This window comes from Cervus elaphus, chromosome 6 (genome assembly GCF_910594005.1).
Source record: "Cervus elaphus chromosome 6, mCerEla1.1, whole genome shotgun sequence".
Taxonomy (NCBI): domain Eukaryota; kingdom Metazoa; phylum Chordata; class Mammalia; order Artiodactyla; family Cervidae; genus Cervus; species Cervus elaphus.
In genome coordinates this window covers 30,675,110-30,692,358 of record NC_057820.1, presented here as the reverse complement: position 1 = coordinate 30,692,358, position 17,249 = coordinate 30,675,110, and positions in this window count along the sequence as shown.

Sequence of the window (17,249 nt, the reverse complement as noted above, 5' to 3'; positions counted from 1 at the left end):
AATATGCCATGTGTCATTCTAAGTACTTTACATACCTTAACTCATTTAATTCTTACAGTCTTTTGATGAAGGTAATGCTATTATCTGTTTTCAGATGAAAAGTCCAAGACATAGGAAAGTAGGTTATTTTGCTCACTATCATTCAGAGATGTAATAACACAGCCAGGATTTGAATGTAGGCCATCTGACTACAGAAACTAAGTGCTTAATCATAATGTGATTAAAGGGTAATTTTCAAAAACAGAGACAAAAGATATTTGTCTTTTTTATGCCTTGTTAATTTTGAGAGCAGCAATAAATATTTTTATTGCCAGAATGAGATGACATCTATCTATTGCTGATCAATAATGGAAATGTGAATTGTTAATAAAAATATATTAAGTAATATATTAGTAATATATTCTAAAAACATTTGAAATAATACGTTACAGTTAAGTCAGGTTTGTAGCTCAAAAGATTCACTGAAAGGAAACACATTAATACTATGTATCTAGTACTGGAACTAAGGAGAAATTTATATAACTGTCTCTCTACAAAAAAAAAGCACTTGATGAAATGTGAAACTCAATTCTGACTTACAAAGAATATGTTTAGTAAAAGAGAAATTAATTAATATTTTTTAACATGGCTCATAAACCAGCAGCTTAATTTATGAGGAAATTTTGTATGTATATACTACATTATCTTTATCCATTCATCTGTTGATAAACACTTGGGTTGCTTCCATATTTTGACTGTTGTGAATACTCTTGCAATAAACATGGGAGTACAAATATCTTTGATATTCTAATTTTAATTCTTTGGGATGTATACCTGGGAGTGATGTTGCTGAATCACAGATAGCTCTGTTTTTAGTTTTTGAGGACTCTCCACACTATTTTCCATAGCTGCGGCAACATTTTGCATTATTAGCAATGGTGTACAAGAGATCCCTTTTCTTCACAGCCTTGTCAACGCTCATTATCATTTGTTGTTGTTAGCTTGTAAGATTTTTTTTATTATAGCCATTGTAACAGGTGTGAGGTGATACCTCATTTTAGTTTTGACTGGCATTTTACATCTTCTTCAAATTCAGAGTCTCCTTTCCTTTCCATTTTCAGACTCTGACTCTGAGTACATAAGTACTAAATATTGAATAAAAAGAGATCGTTGCCCATTTAATAGAATTGATTAATATTGCTTGAGATTTGGAGAGTGGAATAATAAAAAATAGTCAATGGAAAATTGAAATCATGGATTTAAAATGCAGAGGACAGAAAATATTAACACTCAGCAGACAAAATTCTTTCTTTAATTCACTGTTTTCATATAATGAACCACCTGTTTTGCTTTTCTATGGCCTTCAGATAGCACCCTTAAATGTAGGCATATACATTTGCCAGCACAATATATTTAATTTCCTCCCTTTTGTGACATTAAAAACATGTTTCCTCAGCTATATATCCTATTTTAAAAAAAAACAAAACAAAACTCTTGTTTTGTCCTATATTATATAACTCTAAGAAATGACAGCCCTGGAGAAAGAGTGAAACAGTGTATTTGAACACATGACATTAAATAAGCAATAGATGCTTTACTGTTCTTTAGTCACTAAGGAGTGTCTGACACTTTTGTGACCCCATTGACTGTAGCCCACTAGACTCCTCTGTCCATGAGGTTTCCCAGGACAATACCAGAATGGGTTGCCATTTCCTTCTCCAGGGAATCAACTTAATAGCAATTGTCTAATGTATCAAATTCAAAATTTATATCTAGGAGAACAAAATCCCCAAATATTTAAAAGAGTACAAAAATCTCAGCACTCACCAAGGTAAACTAACAATAAAAAGTTAAGAGACATTAAAAAAAAACTACAAATATCTGAGTTTTAACAAGATATATATCTCATTCATAGAGCCACAGTAATGACACAAAGAATAAAATTAGTTGACAAGGACTTAGAAAGCTATTAAAAATAGCTGATCATCAAAAAAATAGAAGAAAACATAAGTACATGAGGTTGGAAATAAGAAAGAGATCCATAGAAAACTTTGAGATACGAAGACTATCATCTAAGATTAAAAATATATTGATAAGATTAACAGAAAACTAGGCATAGCATAGAAAAAGAAACTGATGAACTTGAAGATATAGTAATAGAAGCTACACAAAATGAAACATAGAGAAATTAACACATCTTCCCCTTAAAAAGAAAAAGAAAATGAACAAGCAGCCTACCACACAGGTAATTAGAGTCCTTGATGGAAGGACTACAGGTAGAATCAAGTACTGAGAGACATAATAGCTAAACTATTTACAAATGTAATGAATTCCACATACATATAGATCCAAGAAGCCCAATTAACCAAGTTAAAAAATAAAAGAAGAACAAACAAGCAAAATTCCCTCTAGCATGTTATAATCAATATGTTGAATATCAATGAAAAAGAGAAAATCTTAAAAAGAGATGGAAAATTTTAAAAGCACATTGGTAACAAAGAAACAAATTAAAAAATAAGAACAGACTTCTCATTAAAAGCCATACAAGTTAGAAAACAGTAGAGTGACATCTATATAGTATTAAAAGAAAATTCTTCTAGTTATATACATACCCAGAAAATTATATAACCCATGAATGCAATTTCAAAACCAAAGGCTAAAACTTTTCTCTATAGCTATAAGAGTCAAGAGAATTAAACTTTTGTAGATCATCATATTTTATAGACAGAGCAAAGAAACTGGTTAATGTGTTTTAAATCTCTTCATTAATTAAATACAACAGCAAAAACTCATAAATTTAAAAAAGCATAAAAGAGAAGGCAATAAAAATTTTGATAATAAGAGCATGTAAAGTCATGAAGGGGTAAGTGGAATTAAAGTACCACAGAATAACTTAGTCTGCATGAGAAATGTTAAATACTGATCAATTTTAAACATTTATAAGTTAAATAATAAAATTAAATAAGACATGGGAAAATGTTACCAAAACTGAATAGTAAATCTATTTGTCCCTGTATCCATATGAAAAATTGAATCAATTTCTAAGTAAATTTCCAAAAAACACTCCAGGTCCAGACCAGATGGATTCCTGGGAAACTTTTATCAAATATTCAAAGAACAAGTGATTTAAAATATTTTCCTAAGGGGGTTTAGTATACTTCAGTCCCTCAGCTGTGTCCGACTCTTTGCGACTCCATGGACTACAGCACGCCAGGCTCCCCTGTCCATCAACAACTCCTGGAGCTTACTCAAACTCATGTCCATAGAGACAGTGGTGCCATCCAACCATTACATCCTCTGTCATCCCCTGCTCCTCCTGCCCTCAATCTTTCCCATCATCTTCCCAGGGTCTTCTCAAATGAGTCAGTTCTTCCTATTAGGTGGCCAAAATATTGGTGTTTCAGCTTCAGCATCAGTCCTTCCAATGAATACCCAGGACTGATTTCATTTAGGATAGACTGGTTGGATCTCCTTGCAGTCCAAGGGACTCTCAGGAGTCATCTCCAACACCACAGTTCAAAATCATCAATTCTTCGGCACTCAGCTTTCTTTATAGTTCAACTCTCACATCCATACATGACTACTGGAAAAACCATAGCCTTGACTAGATGGACATTTGTTGACAAAGTAAGGTCTCTGTTTTTTAATATGTTGTCTAGGTTGGTCATAACTTTCCTTTCAAGGAATAAGCATCTTTTAATTTCATGGCTGCAATCACCATCTACAGTGATTTTGGAGCCCCGAAAAATAAAGTCAGCCTCAGTTTCCACTGTTTCCCCATCTATTTGCCATGGAGTGACAGGACCAGACACCATGATCTTAGTTTTCTGAATGTTGAGCTTTAAGCCAACTTTTTCACTCTTCTCTTTCACTTTCTTCAAGAGGCACTTTAGCTCTTCTTTACTTTCTGCCATATGGGTGGTGTCATCTGCATATCTGAGGTTATTGATATTTCTCCCAGCAATCTTGATTCCAGCTTGTGTTTCTTCCAGCCCAGCGTTTCTCATGGTGTACTCTGCATATAATTTAAATAAGCAGGGTGACAACATACAGCCTTGACGTACTCCTTTCCTGATTTAGAACCAGTCTATTGTTCTATGTCCAGTTCTAATTGTTGCTTCCTGACCTGCATACAGGTTTCTCAAGAGGCAGGTCAGGTGGTCTGGTAGTCCCATCTCTTGAAGAATTTTCCACAGTTTATTGTGATCCACACAGTCAAAGACTTTAGCATTGTCAATAAAGCAGAAGCAGATGTTTTTCTGGAACTCTCTTGCTTTTTTGATGATCCACCAGATGTTGCCAATTTGATCTCTGGTTCCTCTGCCTTTTCTAAATCCAGCTTGAACATCTGGAAGTTCACGGTGCACGTATTGCTGAAGCTTGGCTTGGAGAATTTTAAGCATTACTTTACTAGCGCGTGAGATGATTAATTGTGCAATTAATTAAACTCCGAAATTGTGCGGGAGTTTGAGCATTCTTTGGCATTGCCTTTCTTTGTGATTGGAATGAAAACTGACTTTTTCCAGTCCTGTGGCCACTGCTAAGTTTTCCAAATTTGCTGACATATTGAGTGCAGCACTTTCACAGCATCATCTTTCAGAATTTGAAATAGCTCAACTGGAATTCCATCACCTCCACTAGCTTTGTTCATTGTGATGCTTCCTAAGACCCACTGACTTCACATTCCAGGATGTCTGGCTCTAGGTGAATGACCACAGCATCGTGATTATCTGGGTCATGAAGATCTTTTTTGTAGAGTTCTTCTGTGTATTCTTGCCACCTCTTCGTAATATCTTCTGCTTCTGTTAGGTCCATACCATTTCTGTCCTTTATTGAGGCCATCTTTGCATAAAATGTTCCCTTGATATCTCTAATTTTCTTGAAGAGATCTCTAGACTTTCCCATTCTATTGTTTTCCTCTATTTCTTTGCATTGATCACTGAGGAATGCTTTCTCATCTCCCCTTGCTATTCTTTGGAACTCTGAATTCAAATGGGTATATCTTTCCTTGTATTCTTTTCTCAGCTATTTGTAAGGCCTCCTCAGACAGCCATTTTGCTTTTTTGTATTTCTCTTTCTTGGGGATGGTCTTGATCCCTGACTCCTGTACAATGTCACGAACCTCCATCCATAATTCATCAGGCACTCTGTCTATCAGTTCTAGTCCCTTAAATCTATTTCTCACTTCCACTGTTTAATCATAAAGGATATGATTTAGGTCATACATGAATGGTCTAGTGGTTTTCCCCACTTTCTTCAATTTAAGTCTGAATTTGGCAATACGGAGCTCATGATCTGAGCCACAGTCAGATTCTGGTCTTATCTGCTGACTGTATAGAGCTTCTCCATCTTTGGCTCTCTTAAGGGGGTAGGTAATCATGATTTAGAAGGCATATGTATGCATGCTTAGTCATTTCAGTTGTGTCCAACTCTTTGAGACCCCATGGACTGTAATCCATTTGTCTCCTCTGTCTATGGGATTTTCCAGGAAAGATACGGAAACGGGTTGCCATTTCCTCCTCCCGCAGAAGGCACAGAAAGGGAAATTAGAGATAAATCAGTTATTAGTATTTCTCCAGGCAAATAATAAAATATTAGCAAAGCTTTTTCAGTAATGAAAAACTTTTTCAGTAATGTATAATAAACTTTAAGTAGAATCAGAATTATCCAGGGGTTGCAGGTCTAACATTGGTAATCAGTTAATATGATCTATAATATTAACAGATTAAAGGAGAAAAATTATATTATAATTTTATTACTTATAGAAGAAGTCTTTAATGTAATTCAACATCTTTCATGATTTTTCAAAACTGTAGAATACAGGACTTCTTAACCTGATAAAGGGTATTGGTAAAAAAATTTATAAAAATAACCTCTTATAGGTATAAAAACAAACATTTAACTACATTGTTTAGTGATGCATACTTATCTGGTAAAATGAAAAAAAAAAGCCTAAAAAGATTCATTATTAAAAAATTAGGATAGTGGTCACTTCAGAAAGAAAAGAAGGGGGGAAGTAACTGGTGATGAAGGGATCTTCTAAATTTCTTGGTGTGTTCTAGTTCTAAAATAAGGAATGGTTACATAGATGTATACTTCATAATTATTTAAAATGTTGGAGACATTTTGCTCTTTTAAAGTTTGTTCTCTTGTGGCAATGCTTTTTGCCTGCTTTTATAGTGGAATCTCCCATAAGATTGATTAATTAGAGTTCCTAGCTCTATTTAGTTTTTATGACTCAAATATCTTTTAAAAGGAACTGTAACACTCTCATCAAATTTAAATTCAATGCACAGCTCTGGTAGGACATGCACATGTATACACACACATTTCTTCCTATGCCCATTTCTCTATCTATGTAGCTGTTCAGTATGAAGAGAGAATCTTGCCTTTAATTCAAAAATGTGTTGTAGTTGGCTTATAAATGCTGTAATTTTACCTTTACTACCCCTTCCTTGCAACACACACACACACACACACACACCCACATCCTTGGATGAGGTTTTAACATGTGAACTTTATTATTTTTGTTGTTGTTGTTCATTGTTTAGTCTCTAAGTCATGTCTGACTCTGTGATCACATGGACTGCAACTCACTAGGCTTCCCTGTCCTTCACTATCTCCCAGAATTTGCTCTAACTCGTTCCCATTGAGTCCTTAATTCTCTTAACCATTCATCTTCTGTTGCCTTCTTCTCCTCCTGTCCTTAAACTTTCCCAGCAACAGGGTCTTTTCCAATAAGTCAGCTCTTTGCATCAGGTGGCCAGAGTATGGGAGTTTCAGCTTCAACAACAGTCCTTCCAGTGAACATTCAGGGTTGATTTCCTTTAAAATGGACTGATTTGATCTCCTTGTAGTCCAAGGGACTCCTGAGAGTCTTCTCTGGCCTCAAAATTCAAAAACATCAGTTCTTTGGCACTCAGCCTTCTTAATGGTCCAACTCTCACATCCATACGTGACTACTGGAAAAACCATAGCTTTGACTAGATGGACCTCTCTCAGCAATGATGTCTCTGCTTTTTAATACGCTGTCTAGGTTTGCCATAGCTTCCTTTCCAAGGAGCAAGCATTTCTTTTTTTTTCATTTATTTTTATTAGTTGGAGGCTAATTACTTTACAATATTGTAGTGGTTTTTGCCATACATTGACATGAAGCAGCCATGGATTTACATGTGTTCCCCATCCTGATCTCCCCTCCCACTTTCCTCCCCATCCCATCCCTCTGGGTCATCCCAGTGCACCAGCCCTGAGCACTTGTCTCATGCATCCAACCTGGGCTGGAAATCTGTTTCACACTTGATAATATACATGTTTCAATGCTATTCTCTCAGATCATCCCACTCTCACCTTCTCCCACAGAGTCCAAAAGTCTATTCTATGCATCTGTGTCTCTTTTTCTGTCCTGCATATAGGGTTATCATTACCATCTTTTTTAAATTCCACATATATGCGTTACTATACTGTATTGGTGTTTATCTTTCTGGCTTACTTCACTCTGTATAATGGGCTCCAGTTTCACCCATCTCATTAGAACTGATTCAAATGTATTTTTTTAATGGCTGAGTAATATTCCATGGTTTATATGCACCACAGCTTCCTTATCCATTCGTCTGCTGATGGGCATCTAGGTTTCTTCCATGTCCTGGCTATTATAAACAGTGCTGTGATGAACATAGGGGTACACGTGTCTCTTTCAGATCTGGTTTCCTCGGCGTGTATGCCCAGGAGTGGGATTGCTGGGTCATATGGCAGTTCTATTTCCAGTTTTTTAAGGACTCTCCACACTGTTCTCCATAGTGGCTGTACTAGTTTGCATTCCCACCAACAGTGTAAGAGGGTTCCCTTTTCTCCACACCCTCTCCAGCATTTATTGCTTGTAGACTTTTGGATAGCAGTCATCCTGACTGGCGTGTAATGGTGCCTCATTGTGGTTTTGATTTGCATTTCTCTGATAATGAGTGATGTTGAGCATCTTTTCATGTGTTTGTTAGCTATCTGTATGTCTTCTTTGGAGAAATGTCTGTTTAGATCTTTGGCCCATTTTTGGGGGGGGCATTTATTTTTCTGGAATTGAGCTGCAGGAGTTGAGCAAGCATGTTTTAATTTCACGGCTGCAATCACTATCTGCAGTGAATTTGGATCCCCCCAAAAAATAAAATCTGTCACTGTTCCCACTTTTTCCCCTTCTATTTGCCATGAAGTGATGGGACCATATCCATGATCTTAGTTTTCTGAATAGTTAGTCTTAAACCATGTTTTTCACTCTCCTCTTTCACTTTTATTAAGAGGCTCTTTAGTTCCTCCTCCCTTTCTACCATTAGAGTGGTATCATCTGTATATCTAGACTTAATATTTCTCAGAGAAATTTTGATTTCAGCTTGTATTTCATCCCAGCTTGGCATTTCACGTAATGTACTCTGCATATAAGTTAAATAAGTGTTGATAATATACAGCCTCAACATACTCCTTTCCCAATTTTTTGAACCAGTCTGTTGTTTTATGTTAGTTTTCTTACATGTGAAATAATATTTTTTCTTAGAGAATTGTGAATATAACATGAAATATATGTCAAATTTTTATGTAATACATCCAATTCAGTTTTTCTACAATTCAAGTCTATTTAGACTTCTAATTGAACAGTTCTGAAATGACAAATTCCCAAGACCTGGAAAATTTTTTCTGTTATTATTGATATATTGCAAATGTGAATGGTTTCCAAAAAGCAAATTAAAACACAGTACCATTAGGATAATGATATCTTTTTGATCATCAAGTTTTGTCATAATTATTTTTGGTTTTGTTAACTTCTCATGGAGCCAGGGAGTGAAATTTTGTTGGTGAAAAAACTATTTTTCACCTATTTTTGAAACCCAGTTATGTTTTATTTCAATGGTCTTAAAAATGATATTACATAATCTTAGACATTAGTTAAATTGTAGTGTATTTTTAGAAGCATTAATAACCAAAAATAAGTAACAATTTGTATCATTCCTGTCTCAAATTATTTTAGATAACATGTCAACTTATCCTCTAGGTTGTTAACAACGTATGGTTAAATATTTAATGTAAGGTATTATTATCTTTTAAATTACAATAGTCCCAACCTGAAAGACATTTATTGATTGGTATCAAGGAAACTAGTTACTAGAGAATAAACATTATGTTTTCTATTAAATATATGTTTTTATATTGGTTTAGTATGTCTATGAATAAATGTATACACATCATTTGTTTTATATTTTGTCTTATATACCTGTATATTTATGTTATACATTTATATAAATACAATGTATCTATATACACTAATACATCTGAAAAGTGAAAATGTTATTCTCTCTGACATGTCCAGCTCTTTGCAACCCTATAGACTGTAGCCCACCAGGCTCCTCTCTCCATGGAATTCTCCAGGCAAGAATACTGGAGTGGTTGCCATTCCCTTCTCCAGGAGATCTTTCCAACCCAGGGATCAAACCTGAATCTCCTGCATTGCAGGAGGCTTCTTTACCATCTTAGGCACTAGGAAAGCCGCAATTACATCTAGATGAACTTAATTTTTATTTCATCAACAAAATTATGAAAAACCTAGTAATCTGTAATCATCATGTGTTATGAGCTACCATCCACTTGGGGGCAGCATATCCTAAAGTTAGATAAACTACTTGGAAAAGAAGCCATACCTGAGATTCGGCTTTAACTTGTCTCAACATTCATATCTTTCTAATACTGTATATTTGTATATAATAGTTTTGACTTCACTTTTGTAAAAAAGTTAGTTGTTCAGTTCAGTCACTCAGTCGTGTCTGACTTCTTAGGACCCCATGGACTGCAGCTTGCCAGGCTTTCCTGTCCATCACCAATTCTCGGAGCTTACTCAAATTCATCTATAGAGTCGGGGATGCCATCCAACCATCTCATCCTCTGTCGTCTACTTCTTTTCCCGCCTTCAATCTTTCGTAGCATCATGGTCTTTTCCAATGAGTCTGTTCTTTGCATCAGGTGGCCAAAGCATTGGAGTTTCAGCTTCAGCATCAGTACTTCCAATGTTCAGAACTAATTTCCTTTCAGTTCAGTTCAGTTCAGTTGCTCAGTCATGTCGGACTCTTTGCGACCCCATGAATCACAGCACACCAGGCCTCTGTCCATCACCGGCTCCCAGAGTCTACTCAAACCCATGTCCATCGAGTTGGTGATGCCATCCAGACATCTCATCCTCTGTCGTCCCCTTCTCTACTTGTCCCCAATCGTTCCCAGCATTGGGGTCTTTTCCAATGAGTCAACTCTTCGCATGAGGTGGCCAAAGTATTGGAGTTTCAGCTTCAACATCCGTCCTTGCAATGAACACCCAGGGCTGATCTCCTTTAGGATGGACTGGTTGGATCTCCTTACAGTCCAAGGGACTCTCAAGCATCTTCTCCAACACCACAGTTCAAAAGCATCAATTCTTCGGCACTCAGCTTTCTTAACCATCCAACTCTCACATCCATACATGACTACTGGAAAAACCATAGGCTTGACTAGATGGACCTTGGTTGGCAAAGTAATGTCTCTGCTTTTTAATATGCTATCTAGGTTGGTCATAACTTTCCTTCCAAGGAGTAAGCGTCTTTTAATTTCATGGCTGCAATCACCATCTGCAGTAGGATGGACTGGTTGGGTCCCCTTGCATTCCAAGGGACTCTCAAGAGTCTCTCTAATACCACAGTTCAAAAGCATCAATTCTTCTGCACTCAGCTTTCTTCACAGTCCAACTCTCACATCCATACTCACAACACACGAGTTTGTTGTTAAATCCGTACAAAAGTTCTGAGACCTTTATTTTATAAGTGAGGAAAACATCAGATTGTTACTGAACTAGGTTTGTTTGTGCAACATCCAGCAAGCCAAATGCTCAGACACGGAAGTATGCAGCAGAGAAATGACTTCATTCTTGAGGCTGTCATTAGAGAAGACGGTAGAGCAAATCTCAAATGAGCCTCCTCCAAGGCTAGACTCTCAGGATTTTTATGGGACAGAGAGGCATGGTGTTTGGAGGTGCAGGGGAAGGTGATCGGAGGCAGGAAAAAGGTAAGGTAATAGCTGCTCTGCACAGACTTATCTGAGTTACATGCTTCTTCACCGGAGGCTTGATCAGAAAACGATAGGATCAGCATGTCCTCAGGTGGAGTTTTTGGCCCTTTAACATCAAAAGATCATCAGACACTCACATGGGCCCAAATGAATTGTCAATGGTCTCAACCAGCTCGAATTGGGCAAGACTGATTCCATGTTCCAGAAAAACAACGTGAAAGACAATCGCTATAGTGACCCATGCATCAGAGGTTTTGTTTATTACTAGAAGAGGCATTAAAGGAATCTTGTAATATATTGTCCAAACTATGTGAAGCTTGCAGGTTTTACAATTTTTAAGAACAATTAAAGCAAGCTGGGTCAGAGCAAGCAGGTCACAGCATATTATTTACTAAGCAAGTTATAGTTTAAGAGATCTGACTGATGACTATCTACTTTCAAGAGTAGTTGAGAATTTCCAGACAATTGAAAGCTGGAATTATATCTCATTTCCAACAGCTACATATTTCTTTATTCCACTACATTTTGGCTACAAAATAATACTGAGAAAATCATGTCCAAAACTTCTGTAGATTTTTCTCTAGTCCTTTGTCATTAGTTAGAGGTGCAACCTATACAGAAAGCAGTTTGTAGGGGAAATTTAGATTTAGAAACAATTATTTAAAAAAAAGAAAGAAAGAAAGAAATTCCAAGGTGTCATTGCCCTTTTTTCTCTAGATGTTTCTATGCATACTAAAGTCTCAAAAATCACTGGGCTAGGTACACATAGCAAATAATTAGAAAAAGAAATAGCATTTTATAGAATTTGATGAGGAAAGCATTGATTCTTATTCCTAAAATTCAGAAAACAAACTTCATAATAAGAAACATAACCATAAATTTTCACTTTTAATTTGGAGAACAAGTATTTATTGGAATATTGAAAATTAGGCTCACAATTTATTTTGATCGTCTAGTCAAGGGTATGGTTTTTCCAATGGTCATGTATGGATGTGAGAGTGGAACTGTGAAGAAAGCCGAGCACAGAAGAATTGATGCTTTTGAACTGTGGTGTTGGAGAAGACTCTGGAGAGTCCCTTGGACTGCAAGAAGATCCAACCAGTCCGTCCTAAAGCAGATCAGTCCTGGGTGTTCATTGGAAGAACAGATACTGAAGCTGAAACTCCAATACTTTGGCCACCTCATGTGAAGAGTTGACTCATTGGAAAAGACCCTGATGCTGGGAGGGATTGGGGGCAGGTGGATAAGGGGACAACAGAGGATGAAATGGTTGGATGGCATCACCGACCTGATGGACATGAGTTTGAGTACACTCCGGGAGTTGGTGATGGACAGGGAGGCCTGGCGTGCTGCACTTCATGGGGAAGCAAAGAGTCAGACATGACTGAGCAACTGAACTGAACTGAACTGAACTGAATTTGTGTCTTGCTACGAACAACTTTGGAAACAAATTCCCTGACTTCTATTTTTTTTCATTCACTTTCAAAATGTGTATGCTTGTGTCTCTGAAGGAGTAAGAGAAGAGGTTAAAAGAGAATACTGAGAGACAGGAAGGGAATACATATTTTGCCTGAATATAAAATCATATTTTAAGTGTAATAATATTTCACACAGTTCTAGTGATTAATATGGAAATGATTTAACTATACTTAGAGAAAACATGAAAATAAGTAGAAAATTTATGTGTATGAATAATATGTGTGTGCTGTGCGGTGCTTAGTCACTCAGCTGTGTCTGACTCTTTGTGACCCCATGGACTGTAGCCCACCAGGCTCCTCTGTCCATGGGAATTCTCCAGGCAAGAGTACTGGAGTGGGTTGCCATGCCCTTCTCCAAGGGATGTCCCCAACCCAGGGATTGAGCTCTTGTCTCCCGCATTGCAGGTAGATTCTTTACTATCTGAGACACCAGGAAAGTCCTAAATAATATATACATATATAAAATTATATATATAGTGACAGAACAAATAGACAACTAAAATGAAATTAATTTTTAAATCATTTCCTGTAAAGAGCTTGGAAGGATTTGTTTTTGCTTCCTACTTTCATGTCAGTTCCTTATTTTTTCACAAGATGGTGCTATAAATTGACTTGCATTTATTAATTGAAAGATAAGATGTCTTTGGTGCATTCTGAAATAACTTGAAGTTTAGCCAAGCCCTGTTTTGTGGTAACTTGCCAGTTCACACTAGAGCCTTTGTCAGTGGCTTTCTGATCACGTGTTATTTCTCATGAGAACAAGTGTACAGGAAGTGATCTAGAGAAAAATACATCTATTTTGCTCTCAAAGCCAGGAATAAAATCCTTCTTAGTTTCCTGTACATATTGAAGCAACAAATCTATAACAATTCCCATAAACATAATAGTGTAGCAAAAACATGAGACCATGTTGAATCATTGTGATTGATTCATCAGGACTCAGGCCCATTTGTTTTTTTCTCTTCTATTTTTTGTTTTCTTTCTACAATTTGGAATTTTATAATTTAAAAGAAATGATGAAATCTATAGAAACTATTCTTTACCATCTGAATCATCAGGGAATCCCAATATGTGTTAAATTTGTAAAAATACAGATTAATGTAGAACTTTAAAAATTTGTGTTTTAATGGCTAAATTTTATGCATAGTACATCATTATCTATATTTTTGTTGATGATTATGTATATACATCTGATTGTTTAATTATCTTAAATACATTTTAAGTAGCTCTCTCAAAGTTCTTCCCCATGGCTCAGGGGTAAGAGTTCACCTGTAATGTGGGAGAGGTAGGAGATGACGGTTCGATCCCTGGGTCAGGAAGATCCCCTGAAGGAGGGCATGGCTACCCGCTCCAGGATTCTTGCCTGAAAAATCCCATGGACAAAGGAGCCTGGCAAGCTACAGTCCATGGGACCAGAAAGAGTCAGACAAGACTGAAGTGACAGCACAACACAGCCCTCTCAGAAAATACATTTGTTCTATTTATTTGAATTATCTGCAGGATAAAACATTTTCTATTATTTAGAGTCTTGCTGTTTAGTCCCTAAGTTATGTGCTACACTTTATGACCCCATGGACTGTAGCCATGCGGTTCCTCTGTCCCCATGTTCCTCTGTCCGTGGGCTTCTCCCAGGCAAGAAATCTGGACTGTGTTGCCATCTCCTTCTCCAGGGGGTCTTCCTGACCCAGGGATTCAACCTGCATCTCCTGCTTGGCAGGTGGCTTGTTACTGCTGAGCCACCAGGGAAGCCCTATTTGGAGTCTAAGATACAGTAAAATCCACGGAGAAGTCAGAATTAATGAGATTTGCTGCTTGAACTTGTTTCCTTTCTCCACCCCACCCCCAAATTTTTATTTTTGTTTCTATTTATACTTATTTCTAGTTAATCTTGAAATACTTTGTTAGCATTGAGAATCTTGTCTTTTATGATGGTGGTAAGGATTCACGTAGTCCTCACATATCTATAGCTATGTGGTTTTGTGTTCAACAGAACTGAAACTGACTTTTTTTTTTTTTTTCCCCTAACCTGACTTTAGAAACTGAAGTTTTAGGAGAACATTTAGAACCAGAAGGAGACTTCAAAATAATCTAGTTTATTGCCCTTTTTGATTTAATAAAAAGTATATATTTGGACTTTGTCCCTGGTTGCTGACACATATCTCCAAATAACACTTGGAATTCTCAGAGTGATAAGAATATCTTCTTATTCTTAATGAACCTCTTTGGACCACACGTGAGTTTGTAATTTACGAGGTGATTCTTGGTGGTGGGGGTGGGGGCAACACACTTAGATAGCTTCATTATAGGGCTGGTTGCCAGAAAAAATAACAACCACCTGATTAGAGGATTAGAATTTTTGGTCCCACCTCACCTTCTCTGGAGGAGAAAAAAAGCTGGAGACTGAGTTTAATCACTGATAACTAGTGAATTTAATTACTCATGTCTGTGTGGTAGAACTTTGATAAAAACTTTGAAGGAACAAGGCTAGGGGAACTTCCGGGTTGCTAATCACACTGACATTCTGGGAGGGTGTGTGCTCAGTAAGAACATGGAAGCTCTGCACACCCTCACCCTCATCCCCAATTCCTTGTTCTATGGGTCAGTTCCATTTGGTTGTCCCTGGGCTGTAGACTTTATAATGAAACTGTAATTGTCAGTAGAGTGCTTTTCTGAGTGTTACAAGTTATTGTAGTAAATTTTTAAACCTGGGGGATGTACTAAGGGATTGTGGAGACCCCCTAAATTTACAGCTATATGGGCTGAAATGCAAGTAGCCTGGGGACCCCATTTGTGCCTGGCATTTGAAATGAGGGTAGGCTTGTGGGACTGAGTCCTTAACCTGTGAGGTCAGCTAACTCCTGAATTACCTCTATGAGGGTAAATCATTGAAGAAATGAATTACATTGTAGGGCATTCAGTTGATGCTAGAGAATTGCATGTTGTTGGAAAATCAACACCCTTTTTCTAGTTTTCTCAATAACAATGGGAAGTTTAAAACTATGGCATGGTAATTGATATACTTAAAACTTTGCTGCAAACAGCAAGGGGAGGTGGTAAAACTGGCTGAGACTTCAAGCTCCTGACTGAAAGCTCAGTGATCTTTGCTTCATCCCACACTGCCCTTCTACTAATTATATTCTGATTTCTCTTTTAATCAGCAGCTACCATCTCAGCTAAAGGGGGAAATCTGTGGCTTGCACTTTGCCATTCCTTATCCCCACTAATAAATGGTTTCCTGTCCCAGTTAAAAGATACAAAAACAAGTGGTGTGGCTTCATTTCTCACCTAAATTCATTACCTGGGCACACCAGTGACTTTGCAGAGCATGCTACACCAGAAGTACCAGACTTGAGTCACTTCTGCTCCTGAGAATTTTTCCTTCCCGCTTTCAACCCCTCTCCCAACTCCTGGGTTTCATTGGAAAACATGGGGATTCCTGGTCCTAGGTTATATGTAAATTGTTCCTTAGGCCTAAAAATTGTTCTTTTTCTTTTTCTTTTAAATTTGATTAGCTTTCTTATTCAGATTTACAATGTTGCACATACACGATCATGGCAACCATTAAGAACATGAAAATTATTTACTGAAAAATTTGGTAATTTTTCTTTTTCTCTTCTTAAATGTTATTATTCTCCCTTCCCCCAGCTAACGTTAATCACTTATTGTATACCTTTGCTAATTCTACACTCCTACACATATATACCAACATATACTTTAATATGTGTTCTTGTTGTTTAGTCTCTAACTCGTGCCCAACTCTTTATGACTCCTTGGACTGCAGCTTGCCAGGCTCCTCTGTCCATGATATTTCCCAAGCAAGGATACTGGAATGGGTTGCCATTTCCTTCTCCAGAGGATCGTCCTGATCCAGGGATTGAACCCAAATCTCCTGCATTGGCAGACGGATTCTTTACTGCTAAGTCTCCAGGGAAGCCCATGTATGTGTGTACAGGTATGTATGTGTGTGTATGTATATATATATATATATACACAGAAATATATACAATATAGCTATGATTTATTGGTTTTCTCTGTAATGTTTTAAATAAAAATATATTACATTATGCATTTTAATCTTGAGAAAGGAAAAAGTAGCCCTGACAACTAGCAGCTGACTTAGCATTATCACCTTGACCACATTTCTTGCTTAATACAAAAGATTTCACAGAACACCAGTATCAGATGGAATCACTCCGTAACCAGATAAGTGAGACAAAAGCAAGGTCACTCTGTAATTATGTCTAAGCTCAGACAAAAACAAGAACACTGTGGAACCACAAAAGTAATTAAACATCCTTCTCTCTGCTAATATGAGTGACTCATATTTCTTTCCTAATGACAGTTTTAGCCTCACTCTATCCCTCCCACCTTCTAGTTAATATATTAAGATATTTGTCATCAAATTGTCCCCATTTTATGGTTGGTCCAATATTGGACAAATCCCAGCTTCCTTGAACCCTTCCCCAAATCACATAAAACAAGTTCAAATACTCTGTTGATTCAGTAAGTGATAAATCTAACTTTTCTGACAGGTGGCCTTTAGCACACTATAGTTTGCTTTTAAAAAAAAAATTATTGGGATATAGTTGATTTACAGTCTGTTAGTTTCAGGTATACAATACACTGATTCAGTTATACACACACACATATATATATACACACATATGTGTATCTATTTTTACATTCTCTTCCTTTATCGGATTCTCCAAGATACTGAGTATAGTT